Source organism: Neomonachus schauinslandi, chromosome 8 (assembly GCF_002201575.2).
Source record: "Neomonachus schauinslandi chromosome 8, ASM220157v2, whole genome shotgun sequence".
Lineage (NCBI taxonomy): Eukaryota > Metazoa > Chordata > Mammalia > Carnivora > Phocidae > Neomonachus > Neomonachus schauinslandi.
In genome coordinates this window covers 5495435-5510882 of record NC_058410.1, presented here as the reverse complement: position 1 = coordinate 5510882, position 15448 = coordinate 5495435, and the positions used below count along the sequence as shown (strand labels likewise).

Sequence of the window (15448 nt, the reverse complement as noted above, 5' to 3'; positions counted from 1 at the left end):
GGGCCGCGGGCGCGGGCGGGACCCGCCGGCGGGACGCCCTCCCCTCGGGACCCCGGACCCGAGACCCCGGGCCTCGCGCCGCCCGCGCCCAATTTGGTGCGCTGGGGAAAGCTGCAGGGCGAGCCCTCTCGCGCCCCCGGCTTCCAGCCGCGCCTGCGAGCACCGCGACGGCCCTGAGCTTCGCGGGCCTGCCCGGGAGGAGCCCGGCCTCGCCTGCCCCGCGCCCCGCGGGCGCCTGAAGGACACCGGCCCCCCGGGCGCTCCCGGAGGGGTCTCTCCCGGAGGACGCCGCTGGTTCCTAAAGTGGAGGATCCAGTGGGGCTTTTGCTTTTTTGGAGTTTGTGCAGCTTGCGGGTACTCGAGGGGAGTAGCGTGGGGCTTGATAATTTAAAGGAATTCCATAGGAGACCGAAAGTACTGCTGATTTAGCCGAAGGCGAGGACAAAATGACAGCGGAAAGCACTTTTTGTCCTTTTGTTTGGGGAAGCGAGAACTGTTCGGGAGTTTAACTTCACTTTGGGCGGGGGGAGGGGGGGCGGTGAATACGAAATACCGCGAGGACAAATCTAAACGTAGTCCCGAGTTTGAGAGAACTTCGGCGGAGAGCTTTTTCCCGAGGCCGCCGCTGCCTTACGTTGTAGGACAGGAAATCAAGACTTTGAAAGGGCGAAAATAAAAACGAGTAAAAGTTTGCAAAAAAGCTTTGTTGGTGGAGAGCTGAGGGTTGCGAAGAATGACAAGAAGATTAATTTTGGCCAACTCTGGGATTTAACAAGTTCTTGTAGCAATGCACTGGGCTATTAAATTCTAGTAGCTATGCATTTCTGTGAACGCCCAGAGAGGAAAAAAATGACCAACAAAAAAGTCTGTTTTGAAAATCGAGTAGCCAGGAGTTATTTTTCTTTTAGAGGCAATGCCGGAGGACTGTTAAAAAGAAGCCGAAAACTGTGTCTTACAGAATTGACAGTGGATTTTAGATTTTTCACAGGAATTTCGAGATCTTTAATGTAGAACTGGGGAAAAAGAATCTAAAGCTTAGAGAGTTGGAATGTCACTAAAGAACAAAAGACCGGAAATGTCTCCGTGATTAAAGATGGTTAAAGAAGACTCCCAGGAGCTTTTGTTGTCAAGAAAGTCATAGGAACAACTTTAAAAGTACGAAACTGTTGGATATTACTGCGTCCTCGCTTTTGCTTACATTTGTTAAACATAACAGCAATAAAGGTTTATTGGAATGGGCTTTTTCCACTGTTGAAACAGCAAATCTGTTAATTTCATATTGCTCCAGAAAAAAACTTGAGCTGTCCCTTTAAGGGGTTCTGCTTTTTCTATTTTTGTTGGCATTTGAAAGATTGTGGAGGCAGAAAACTTTCTGGAATGTCAAAAAAAAAAAAAATGCTGGAACTCTTAAATTGAGTATTTCCAAATGTGAGCGCTAAGGGGCGCCAGTTATTTTTTTTAAACATGAGAAATGGAGCAAAATGTGTAACATACTCATAAGCTGATCTGTATTAAATTTAGTTGAAATTTAAATCACAGTAAGTCATTTTATGTGTCATTTCGTGGACTTATTGTATTTATAATAGAAAATATATTTACAAACACTGAGAGCACATTCTTTAACATTATGGGAACAATTTTATTACATTTCAAAAATATGCTTTTTCTGCCTTGGTATATTTTGGTAAAATTAAAAGTTTTAGTATTTATAAAAATTTCTTTTAAGGTTATTTTTCTTAGGTACAGTTGTTTAGAAGGAATCCTTCGTAGACATTAAAATGAAAATGTGTTCTCACAATATTTAGGGTTAAATAAAGTTGCATTCTTTGAATTAAAATGTTCAATGAAATGACAGGGGGTTATTAAAAAATTGGAAGTATTTTCACTTTGTGTGTATCCTATTTAAAAATATACATAATTTGAGTTTCTCTGATTAGTTCTGAAAGGCTTCTCACTTTGCTTTTATGTTGATCTAAAAATCTCTGATAATTTGGAGTTTTCTGTTAAAAAGTTTCTAATGTTGGCTTCAATAATTTGTAATCTTCCAAATCTAGAATTCCACTTATGTCATTATCTCTAACAAAGGTTTTTTGTTCATTTCTCTGTAGTTGGAAATTGCAACTATTTGCATTTTAAAACTTGGAGACCACTAGCTGAGGATGATACATTCTAAATAATTTTTTTTTTCTTTTAATGTGGTTTACTCCATCCCTTATCTTGGTCTATCTTCAGTTTTAGCCTTTTCAACTCCCCAGCCTAAGTAAAGATTGTTTCTGTGTGGTAGCTGGGATGTTTAAAATGGACAGCATAATGACTAGGAAGTTTGATTGTTTTTTTTATCAGACCAGTACAAACATGCAGGAAAAGGGGCTATTCCTTAGTGTGGAATAAGCTGCTTCCTCTAATTGTTAGCCTTATTATAAACTTAATTTGACTTAAGAAAAATACAGTTTTTGAAATGCATCACGTTTTTTTGGGCCAGATGATTTAATTCTGAAAATTTGGCAACTTGCTTTGCCCCTTTGTGGCCTGTCATTGTCCAAAACAAATTAATCATGATTTCTGTTTGTGGTTAGGAATTATGTTTTCCTTTTCCATGTGATTGGCGGAAAAATGTTTTCAATTTAGATAAAGCTGTAAATTTTATGTTGACGACTAATTTAGTCAAGGTACTGGACTTAACAGTAGATGTATTTCCTGATAATTAGAAATTTTGAATGATTAGGAATTCTATTAAAAAATTTATTTTAAAGTAAGTTTCAAAAAATTTGTCAGTCTGAGAACTTTTATTTGGCTAGCTACAAATTTGGGATTTACGTGTGCTAGATTTTCTTAGTTGATTAAAGCTTGACTGTTTTAGATTGAGCATTTTAATTCCATGCCAAGTTAATTTTTAGCTTATATTTTGACTTTGGACATTCTTTTGGTTTTTGGATTTATTTTTTTGTCTGGAGAGGGGAGTAGGTAGGAATTGCCAGATTATCCTCTAAGTGTCTTCACAGTTGTTCTTTTAAGTTGTGAGCGCTTTCTAGGTTGGACCACTCACATAAAGGACGTAATTTCAGTTGTTTACAATACTTAAGAATCTTTCGTTGAAGGTAGAGATGATTACACATAAAACCAAGGTCTTAAAGTCTGAAACTGCTCTCTGGAGAGAGGTTTCCAAACTGAATCCTGGGACCATCCATGGGAAAGAGTAGTTACTACAAGTTTTTTATTTTAAAAAAACTTTCTTTGTCATGAAAATGAAACTCATGCAACAACAGTACTTGAATGCAAATTATGTTTTTATAAAGTACTGAAATTAGAATTGAGAAGGCCACAAATGAAATCATTTAGACTTAAAAATTTCAGATGGGGGAAAGGAAAGGAAAGAACTAGGGATTTTAAAATCAGATTTTGAGTTTTCATTTTTTAGGCATAGGGAGGTTAAAGCTGCTGATGGGAAAATTAAGAATGCATGGTATGGTTTATAAGTAAAGCTAGCCTAAATCTTTTGTGAATACTTGAAAAATTAGTGTGTGGCTCAGAAAAAGTGAGCAAACATGTTAGATTACATTCTGCATTCCTGATTTGAGAAACGCATTTTCATTTTCTCACGGTCTTTGGAGGGGGGGCTAATAAATTTTCTTTCTGACCTCAGTTTTCTTTCCCTCTCCCTTAAAAATGTGGGCAAAAAAATATTTTAAATGAAAACTTGCTTCACTAGTTAACATTTTTCCATGTTACTGTTTATTTCTATTTATTATGATTCAATACTGAAAATACCTTGTATCTTTGGTTTTCTTACACTTCAAAATTTTTTTGCAGAGGAGAAATCTTGTCTACAAATGCTTTGTTTCAAAAATTATATGGCTGTTTGTATTGAGAGGACTTGCTGTATAAGTTTATTACAATTTTAGGATTTTTTTTCTGGAGCATTGTTGACCGTAATCAATCTCTGTAACAAACAGGTTTTATTTACTTAAGTTGAAGTAATTAATCTGTTCTTTAGGAAGAAAGATTTTGCAGTTGTACACTGGCCCTTTGAATTAATAGTGATGAGAGAAGGACAGGGTATTTATAATCAGTTGTCCTTCCATTATTTTTCTCCTCACCCAGGAGGTGTCACCAGCTCTGTAAAGTAATAATGGAAATGATAGCTTGTATCCTAGGTCATTTAGTCAACATTCATTCTGTACTTTTGAAGCTTAACTCTCCCTTAGGCGGAATATATATTCAAAATGCATGTATATTCAATGAGGCAGAAGGTGATTCCTTTTTCTTAACTCTATCCAATTTATGTGTTTTGTAGTAAAAGCTGTACTCCCAAGGATATAATGTAATTGAATTAATAGAAGTAGGTCTCTTTGCTAATTGCATTTGCTAGTGTGTTTGGTATGAGCACCTTTTCTTAAATGGCTTTGAGAATATAAAGTGAATACAAGTTAATTTGTTTTTTTTAATGTTTTGTATACATTATGTTTCTGTTATTATCCCCTCAGTTGTCACTGTCCTGAAGCTGATTGCAAAGTGCATCAGTTTTTCATAAGAAAAAATGGCTTTTTGTTTACTTTTTAAAGGGAAATAGATTCCTGTGACAAAGGACAAGTGTGCTCCCTTCCTCCCCCAACACACACCCAACACCCATACACCCTGCCTTTATTGGGCGCCTTTTTTTTACATGCACCTTTTTTGAAGCCAGTATATTTAGATATGTAAGCTTTTTGTTTTGTTTTTTGACCTTTTTTGGCCCTTAAGAGAATTACGCCAGTGTGATCATAGGGACAGCTTTTTTACTCTGACTGGAACATCTTTTAATTTACTTGAGAAATTTATTATAGTTAATACAATTTGGTTTATGATGGTGCAATTATAAGTAAAACTTGTCTTTGTTGGAGATGGAAAATGCTGTGCCTTTTTTGAGTTTTATTTGTTTGATAACCTAAGTGAGAGAGTCCACTGAGCAACTTTCTGTCATTGGTATGTCAACTATTATGAAGATATCCAAGGATCTATTTTAGGGCCAAGGGATCAGGATAGTAAAGAAACCTATACCAAGAAGTTAGAATTATATTATGTACCAACTTTTTATTTTTGTGATTGACAGGACTTCATTATTTTTTCTGATCCCTCTTTTTTTTTTTTTGACATCAAGATAATATATTTTTCCCTTCATGGGAATGCTTTTTTTAAGGGAATGTTTATACCCCTTTTAAAAATTGGCATTTCAGTTTTGGGGCCCAAAATACCTACGCTGTTTGAGGTCCAAGTAAGATTTTTACAGGGCTTTTTTCATTTAATAGAAAGCAAACATGGCATTAAACTTTTTTTCGTAGTGAATGCATTTTGTTTTGTTAGTGTGACTGTGTTATGAAAGTTGACTGTAAATATAATCCAGTGTGTGTTAGGTACTACTGTCTGTGTAGTTATCATCATACTTCATGTTGTAATACTACCTTTTTTTGTGTCTGCCTATCCTTATTAGAATTAGTTCCTTGAAAGTGCCCACCTCATAGCCTGGCACACGTACACTATCAGATGTTTGTTGAATTAATAAATAGGTTGACATTGTTATCCTCTTGATTTCTATTTTCTCTAAAGCATGGGATTAAGCCAATTATATAATAATTTGTGATAGTTTTGGGAAATTACAAAAAAAGGTACACGTACTTTTAAGTGATATTTTTTTAGAAATCTTAAAATATCATTTGCAATGCCTGTTCTCAAGAAGCTTTTTATTTACTTATTATTTATTTATTTGACAGAGAGAGAGAGAGCAAGAGCAGGAACACAAGCAGGGGGAGTGGGAGAGGGGGAAGCAGGCTTCCCACTGAGCAGGGAGCCCATGCGGGGCTCCATCCCAGGACCCTGGGATCATGACCTGAGCTGAAGGCAGATGCTTAACGAATGAGCCACCCAGGCGCCCCTCTCAAGAAGCTTTTATCTTCATTTTACTTTAGTACCTTTGGTGTGAATTAGAATTAGAAAGATAAAATTGCTTTACTTGGGCAGTAGTTTTCAGCCAGTCCTTGTACAAAGCCTATCAATCCTTAAGCAGAGAGAAGCTGTCAGTGCCCATCTCAGCTCTTAGAAGTTTTGGCACTTTCAAATTAGCTTAAAGAAACACCCTGTTTAAAAAATTGCTATTTGTGTTAAATTACTGTAACTGCCACATATGGTTATACTCTGCTTTCTTCTAAACTAAAACCATTCAAATAGTCCTTATTTATCCTGAACACATCAAAGCAGCACTTAGTGACCTGGAATCTTTCCCATATACTGTGTTCTACAGAGTACAAGACCTACGTATCAGCTGAATGTTGACTTTTATAGGTAATTGACTAGAGAAAAGGTTTACCTACATAATCCCATAAATGCCAAAACTTTTAAGAGCTGAGATGGGCAGTGACAGCTTCTCTCTGCTTACGGATTGATAGACCTGAGAAAAGTTTTCAGCTAACTGAAACTTAACCCTCTTAAAAGCAGTCTACTTTTCTGCTTTAGCCCTAACAATGTTTTAAAGTAAATCTGTCATGAATTTTTAACAAATATATAGCTTGCAGAAGATAAGTGATTTATCCAGAATTCTTGTAATTAACAAGCAAATGATTGTACTCAGTGGTTTCATCATTTCTTCAGTTTTCTGAAGCAGCAACTCTAGTTTGAAATTCCAGAAATACTATCAAGTCTAGCAAAATAAACAAAATTTTATGTTCATAATGTTTGCCTTGTATATTGATTCTAACGTACATGTTTTATTAAACTAAATTTTGTGACTTGTGAAATGAATCTATTGTAACATTTCTATCACATTATTTATGATAAAACATAATTTGTCAGTTTGGATGCTTTTCAAGGGTACTGAAGTGTCAGAAAAAAACATCAAAATGTAGTTAAATCCATAAAGTGGTCTCATGTTATATGGCCATGGTAATAAGGAAAGGGCTTGTGTGTGTACACACATGTAGGCACACATGTACATAAAGGGAAACATGCAGTGAAGGTGAGCTGGCCTTGAACCCTTGAGAAGAGTCGGTGTTGGGGCTGGTGAAGTTCTAGAACAAGGACGGTTTTCGAAGTAATGAAATACCTGCTTGGCCCCAGGATTGAAATGATTATGTATTAACAGTGGAAAAGGGTCTTATTAGCAGATCCTAAGTAAATACCTTGCTTTTCGCTTTCATGCGGAACAAATTGTTGTAAAGATTGGGCATGATCACCTGGTCAGTTTCAGATTATTGGGAAACTTTTGGCTTTTAATCTAACTTAAGAGTTTAAAATCTATAGAAAAATATAATAAAAATGTGTAACGCATGTATCTGTATTTATTACATTTAAGAGTACTAGGAAAATGCTGGTTTTAAAAAGCAAAGTTTTAGGGGCGCCTGGGTGGCTCAGTTGGTTAAGCGACGGCCTTCGGCTCAGGTCATGATCCTGGAGTCCCGGGATCGAGTCCCACATCGGGCTCCCTGCTCGGCAGGGAGTCTGCTTCTCCCTCTGACCCTCCCCACTCTCATGTGCTCTCTCTCATTCTCTCTCTCTCAAATAAATGAATAAAATCTTTAAAAAAAATAAAAAAATAAAAAAAATAAAAAGCAAAGTTTTACAAAATTTTTATTTGAAATCTTTCTTCATTAACTCTTAGTGTCATAATTTATGGGGACTCAGAATGGTTTTACAAAGAGCATTTGCGGAGATGTATATATAAAAAAACTAGGAAAATGGAAAACATTTCTTGGATGCAGTTTAGTGTAGGGAAAACTAAAATAATATCAAAAGATCATGGAATTTCAGAACTGCAAGGGACCTGGGAATCAAGGGAAATCTTTCTATTGTAGGTACAAAAACTGAGGTCTAGAGAGGTTGTGACTTGTCCACATCACAAGGCAAGGTAGTATCAGAGTTGGAGCTAGACCCTCAGTTCTACCTTCTTTTGGTGAATGTGTCTCTCTATAAGTGGAACTAGAGAAGAAAAACCCAGAATAGTTCCATGTGTTAAAAAGTTGCTGTGTTGCCTTAGGTTGTGAACATGAAGAAGAAAAAGTAAATGGGAGTAGTGTTAATTCTGTAATATGTTGGACTTGGGCAAATACTGGTCAAATTCTTGGAGCTAGAATTTTTAAAGGTAAAATTTTGAGATAGTTAAGAGGCTAAAAGTGAGAAAGTAAAAGTGTTCAGAGGATTTCATTCATTTACTTAAACTTTTTTTTTTTTTAAGATTTTATTTATTTGAGAGAGAGCGAGTGTAGAGGGAGAGTGAGAGGGAGAAGCAGACTCCCTGCTGAGCAGAGAGCCCAATGCAGGACTCGATCTCAGGCCCCTGAGATCATGACCTGAGCCGAAGGCAGACACTTAACTGACTGAGCCACCCAGGCACCCTTACTTAAACTTCTTAATAACCATAGGATAGAGCCCTAACTCTTTAAGGGTACAAATCTAGTGTGTATTTAGTATTATTGTTGGTATTATTATTACTGCAGTTACTATTTTTAATAACCGCTCAAGAGGAAACCTAACATTTCTGACTGGAAGATTTAATATAAAGGTTTACTCTTGCTGGGTTATTCAAGTCAGGAATATACACTTGGTTCACTTGTACATTAGCATAAGGAGGTTCATCGCATAGGTAGCAACTCTGAAGAGTACCTGCCAGGAGGTGGTGGATGATGAATTAAATGGAAATGGGAGCTGTACTAGGTATAGCCACTGCATCCCATTCCTGATACCCATGTTTGAAGCATCAACTGATGGGAGGATGGAGGATGTTCCACGAGAAGAGAAAGTGCTGTAGTGTCAAAACAGTGGTGATGGGAGATTGAAAGATTTTCAGAAAGTGTGTCTAAACTCAGTTAGTTGGAATGGCAGATGTGGAGGAGAGTTATGAGCAGAGCCAGCAGCCTAGGTTCGGGCTCTACCATGGTAGGCCTTGAATGCCAGGATGAACAGCATACATTTTATTCTGAGCTTTGTAAGGAACCAGTGGAAGGCTTGTATTATTTTGGGGTGTCATAATGAACTCTTTGAGGGAAAACTAATGAGTGTAGAATATATGGGTCTGAGGAAGTAGAAATTGGATGCATTGTGAAGGGTTAATGTAAATGGTTAGGTAACTTTTAAATAGTTATATTTTCTCAAAATAGTTAATAAAAATATATTTTGAGCTTTATATATTTTAGGTTTAAACTCTTCAGAGTTTTCAAAAGTGCATTTTAACTAAAAATAAACATATACAGAAATTATTTTTTCCTTACCCTTAAGTTCTTACATTAATCCTGTGGGGATTAATGTGGGGCTCATTTGTATAGCTGTCAGCTAAAATTTCGGTTACTTAGAATTAAGCTTATATGTAAATTAAAGAGAATTGAAGAAACTCTTTGGTTTAGGGGAATCTTAGAAATTCTTGAATTGGTTTGAGTTGGAGGAAATTTTGTCCAAATCTCACTCATCTAATATTGTTGAGTCTAGATGTGTTATCAAATACAAAGATTTTTGAGAATTTCATTATTTTCATCATCCATTTTACTTTATTTTTATTTAATTGTATTTTTTATGTTGATTATTTTAGGTAAGTTAGAGATATCTTGACATTCCATCTCTATACATGTATTTCTTTAAACACTAGCATTTTCCTATATATATAACAGCATCGCACTGAATAAAATGGGTCAGTCCTACACTTAATGTAATAACCGGTCCATATTCAGATTTTTGTTGTTATCCCCAAAATATTTTTTATAACTGGCTTGTCCAAACCACAGTCTGACTCAGGACCCCACTCACTGAATCTGGCTGTTAGGACTTTATGTCTTTTTAATTTAGAACCATCTTTTATATGGCACTGCTATAACTTCCTTATCATTGGAATTGTTCTTTTATGCCCTGTGTATCTAGTACTTGGGAAGTTAAGTTTAAAGGATTGAATAGGTTCATCTATACATCATAGGTGATGCTATGCACTTGATTTGGCATCACGCTGGGGGCCTGCATCTGGTTCCACCATTAGTGAAACTGAGACGAATATCTGGGTTAGCCTGGTCTTAGAATGATTCTCCTGCCGTAGTTAGGTAAAGCTTTCTTTCAGCAGCAGGGAATATATTGTTATTCTGAAAATAGTTACTATTGGAAAGCCAGATAGATGCTTAGTCTTAATTATTGGTTGGTTCTCGAAGTAAAACATTGGTTTGCTAGTTGCCTCAAATGGTGACCAATGAAAAGGTTTTATTTCTAAGTAGTTGCAAAATCTCTACTACAAAGTTTTTCTCCTTAAGAACTTTTAATAGTGAGGAAGTTATGTTCCAGCAGATGGAGATATTAGTACACAAAAGACAGTGTTTAGTGATTAAAATTTGTTGAGAAATAACTCTTTTACGAGAATAGGAAATTTTTTCCTTTAAATTGTAAGAGGAGAGTTGCTCAGGAATATGAGAAGTAATTACTAAATTTAATATTTAGAAGTGTCATGTAAATCAGTTGTGATATTTCTTTAAAGAACTTTTTTTTTTTTAAGAGACCATATGTTAGATGTTGACTATAAAATGTGACGGGATTAGGACGTTCCATTGAGTATAGTAATATTCTGAAATACAGTTTCTGCCTTTACAGCTTAGTTGTTTGAAGGTTTTTTGTTTGTTTTAGTGCAGAACTGAGTCAAGTCTGTTGAAAAGTATTCTACTTGTATGTTTTCTTTGCAGTTCTAAAGTCTTTAACCAACAGTTGATTTGTTTACTAATGTAAATCAGAAAAAAAAAACCTAAGCCATACTTTACTACTATATGTTATATGAAGAGAAAGTTCTTTTGGGGCTTATAGTTTTATTATAGTAATAAAAAATTATCAGCAATAAAAAGGTAATCTTATCTCACTTTATAGCATTCCTTGTCAGTTTTTTTAGTTAGGTAAATATTATATATTTTAAAATATAGCTTGCAATTGTTAAATAAGAAATACTGCTCATTTAAGTTCCTTCTTAGATATGATTTGGGAGTGTTTTTGTTAATAACGCATTTAAATTATATTTTCCAAGTTGTTATTTCGAGTTTTTTTTTAATTGCTCTATCAGTTGTGAAATACTTTTCTTCCTTAATCAGTTGACATTGAAATCAGAGACGAGAGAAGTGTTTGTATTGTAGAAGACCAGGGAAGAGGATATCAACTGTGATATATACCTTTGTAGAACTGATAAAACTTGCATTTTACTTCTTTCTCCCCAGTATTTTCTCTTTTTTGTTATTCATAAAATGTAGAGAATTGAAGATGCAAACATTTTCAGTTCACCTTTGACAATAGTGTGGTTTGTGGTCTCTGAGTCCTGGGAAAGGTGGTGGTGAGGGCAGAGAGGTGTCCTAGCATATTGTCTTTGAACCTCAGTGCCATGTATTATTTTTCAGGGAAAGTTTTTCCCTGTTGCCAGTTTTGTGTATATACATTTTAAAAATTGTTTCTTACAGTCAGAGTATATGAGAAGCATAAATTTCTTCATTCTAGTAATCATTGTAACATGTTATAAGGAATTAAACACATTGATTTTATTCTTATAGCAAGTATTCTTCATCTTATGGAAAAGAACTAAAATGTACCAATTAAAAAGTAAAAATTACCCATAATTCAGTGATAATCACTCTTAACATTTTGGCAAATTCTTTTCTAGACTTTTTCCCTTCTTGATCTATGGATAAAACACAGTTGTGATCCTACTGTAGTGTTATCTGTTTGTGTTCAAGTAAATTACATCAGGAGCATGTTCCCCTGCCGTTTCATATTCTTTGACAATATAGTTTTATGTTAACATAGTTCATTTTACAGAGATATATTATAATTTACTTAACTATTCGACCTATCACTTTGTTTTCAGTAAGCTTGTGTGATAATATCAAATGTTTTTAGAACTTGATTACTCACTGTTTAAAAAGCCTTAGGTTACTAAATATTGTAATGGCCCTGTGAATACCAAGCTCTTTTATTTTTGCAGTGTAGTTAATTGGAAATCAGCATTTTATACTGCATTCCAGTAGAAAGTGATTACTATTATGTGGCATTTAATTTTTGAGTAATGTCAGAGTTGCATATTTTGCTTATTTTTTAATGACTTGACATTTATTTGAAATTTTTTATTCTATTCACAAGTAAATTTGAGTGCATATTATGTGTAACATATGAGGTATGCAACAAAGCTTCAAATTCATTCCTTACCTTCAGGTTGTCTGAGTAATAGGGTGGATAGTATGAAAAGAAAGTAATATAAGGGAATATAACCAGGAAAGGTTGAAAGACTCTGCTAAGATCACGTTAGGCTGGGGAGATACGGAATGTTTCAGGAAAAGAGGTAAAATTTCACCCGGCTCTTGCAGGATAGATAGGATTGAAGGGGAGAAAAGGGAAGGGAGTAGTATTCTAGGCACAGGGAACACTATCCTTGAATGAGAGGACATTCTGGGTAGGAGAAAGAAGTAAATTATTCTATATCTCTTCTGTAGAAAGCTTTAAATTCCCGGAAAAAGAGTTCATCCTGTTGATAATGGGAGACCCATTTAAGGCTTTTCTTTTTACATCTTAATTTTTTTCCCTTTTATCTGCCTCCATATTTCTGTTTAATATGGATTCATTGATAGATTGCTCTGCTTATTGCATATTTTTAGACTTTCTGGAATTACTCCCCACCTTCCCCCTCCCCAGTATTTTGCCTCTTAACTTCTATTTTTTAATTTTTTTTAACCTGTGCATGCTTAGTTTGGCTTTCTATTTTGTTTTACTAGTACATTTGGATATACTTAATCCACTCTTTTTATGATAGTTCTTTTCTCTGTGTGTCTTTTGGTGATTGTGTTGGGTTTAGGTGACTGGAGGAAGGAAGTTTATCTGGAATTAGTGAGTATGTGATTTGTAGAACTGGTGAGTCTAAGCTCTATAGATGAGTTGCTAGCATATCTTGTCTTGTATGTATGGCATGGGTTTTTGCCATATGCTTGCCCTTCATCTTTCTCTCCATTTGCTTTTGCTCTAATGGCTTGAAAGACCTAACAATCTTATACTGGATGGGAGAGACTGAAGATCTGCTAATTTAACCCTGAATTGAGGGAGGCTATCGGCGAAGTGTTTGCAAAGTGTGTTCCATGTAATACTGGCCTCCTGAGGTAGTCTGAGAATAAAAGTAGTCAAAGAAATGCTGCATATTCTTTTGTGAATTCAACATGTGGGGACATGTTGAACATCCAGGAGCTGCTAAAGGAAGCTGACTTGGTTTAAATGAGCATTTTCTGAAATTACTTGGTAAAGGAATGCCTTTTTTTTTTCTTTTCTTTTTGGAACTAGTGGTCTGAGGATACATTATGATAAATATTAGAGGATTGTAAAGACTGGATCCTAGGGAGAAGAGGGTTTAAATAATAATTGTTTGGGAATCTTAATTTTTGGATGAGAATACTGTCTCAAGTCAGATCAAAGTACTCTCTGAAATTTCAAAGATAGTTAAATTTCATTTAGTTTGGGATTATTTCAAATTCCATCTAAAAGGAAGCAAGAAAAAGCATCCTTTTTGACTTTATATAACAATCGCAGCAAATGGTTTCTGTAGTGAATTTTGTTTAATTCAAAGTGTTATTTAAATATTTAGAACTGCTATTTTTAAATAATTTTCTAAATGAAAGAAAATGAATAATTCTGACAACTTAAATGTAAAATTTAAAAATACTTTAAAATAGATAATGCACAGAGAAATGTTGGTTGTTTTAACGTATGCCTGGTTTAAGTCTAAAATTTTTAAGTTGGGAATTAGTGAATTGTTAGGTGAAGAGGAATTTTGAGCAGAAAAATATTTATCTTTGTTAGATTGTTCGATAAACATTGAGATGCAGTGATATAGTAGTTTTGTAAGATCTGTAAGTCAGTAATTAGATGAGTTTTTTCTGTTTAGATTTTAATTTATAGGATATTAGCTCTCTTTTTGTTGTTACAGCAATTATTCATATTATAAAATGAAGTTTTGATGACATTTATAGTTAGCAGTCTTTAAAGAAGGGTAAGTGTAAGGGTGGATGGTAGAATAATAGCATTTCGTCTGGAAGGCCCAACAGATTTTCATTAAAAAAATTTTCCAGTTCAAAAAAAACCTGTAATTCAGAGATTTGAAGTTGGAATGGATCTCAGTGATCACAGTTCCATCTTTTTGTTACATATGTAAGTGTAGTTCATGTACAGAGGGTATGAAGTTTTACAAATTAGAAACTGCTGGCTTCAGGAATGGTAGCTGATTTGGCGCTTGTGACAGAAATATGTCTGTAAGTGGTATTAGCCAGTCAGAGAGTACCTTTGGGCCTGATCCCCTCTGTGGGGAATGATGTTATGACTGATAATTGGTGTATTGTGACTACCTTCTAAAGTGAGTAGTCTTAATTATTTTAAATTTTGTTTCAATACTTGAAATACCTACCTAGGGTTTTTTTTTTTTGAGAGAGGGAGAGGAGGGGAGAGAGAGAGCATCTTAAGCAGGCTCCATGCCCAGTGCAGAGCCCTACACAGGGCACAATCTCACAACCCTGAGATCATGACCTGAGCCAAAATCAAGAGTCATACGCTTAACCAACCGAGCCACCCAGGTGCCCCTCTACCCAGGGTGTTTTTTTAACTTTTCCTGTAAATAAGAATAAAATTAAGTATATAATGCATACAGTGATATTGTCATTAAACTGATGTTAAAGACAAAAGGCCTTCCTGGGTTCATTTTCCAGCCAGCTGACTCTAGGTCTAGATACAATGTAGTGTACATAGCAAAGGAACTTACACTGTCTATATTTTATACAGTATTTTAAAGTCATTAGTTAGAGTAAGCTCTCCATTTCCCCCCTTGTAGATCTAGGTTATTTGCCCTAGAATAATGGGATAAAAGTCTAAGGTAAAGATAAGGGAAAATGAGAAAGCCACTTAGTGTCTTCTAAATACTCAGTTCAGATTCTCTGTCATTGCTAGACTTAGTATTTATGTGTGTGGTGATGTCCTGTACAGGTTGTTTCATAGGCTAGTGTAAATTTATCTAAATTTTGAAGGGTGATAAATTTAGGGGAGGTATCTTCAAAAAGCATTTTATGTTGTTGTTTCATGAATCCTGAATAAAAGAAAAGTGAAAAGGGGAAGAGAGTAGAGAATAAGTGGATCCTGTAAAAGAATGACAGTAATTAGGAAAGGTGAAAGTAAGATCTGAGTTAGAAAATCCTAAGTTTGTTTTTAGGTCATAGAAAAATGTATTTATTTTAATGGGTAGTAAGGGACATGAGAGTCTTATTTTTCACATTTCATTTTTATTGAAGGACTAACACCTTTGATTTTCTTATTAAAATACATTAACTGAACATCATGAGAGTTGTTCAGATTTGAATATACAAAATTTTTAGTCACTTTATCTGTGGATGTTTAAAGCATTGGAGCAAGTAAGTAATAATTAAGAGGAATCTCAAAGTGAAATCTTTGATTTTGT

At 35.1% G+C, this 15448-nt stretch overlaps 1 protein-coding gene across 1 annotated transcript in view; it reads left to right on the top strand.

Moving 5' to 3' along the window:
- Positions 1–1098: 1098 nt before the first annotated feature.
- QKI (QKI, KH domain containing RNA binding) overlaps positions 1099–15448 on the top strand; it is a 152072-nt gene continuing 137722 nt past the window's right edge. The window contains exon 1 of the mRNA XM_044917503.1: positions 1099–1155. The gene's annotated coding sequence lies outside the window, so the exon portion shown is untranslated. The remainder of the gene's footprint in view (positions 1156–15448) is intronic.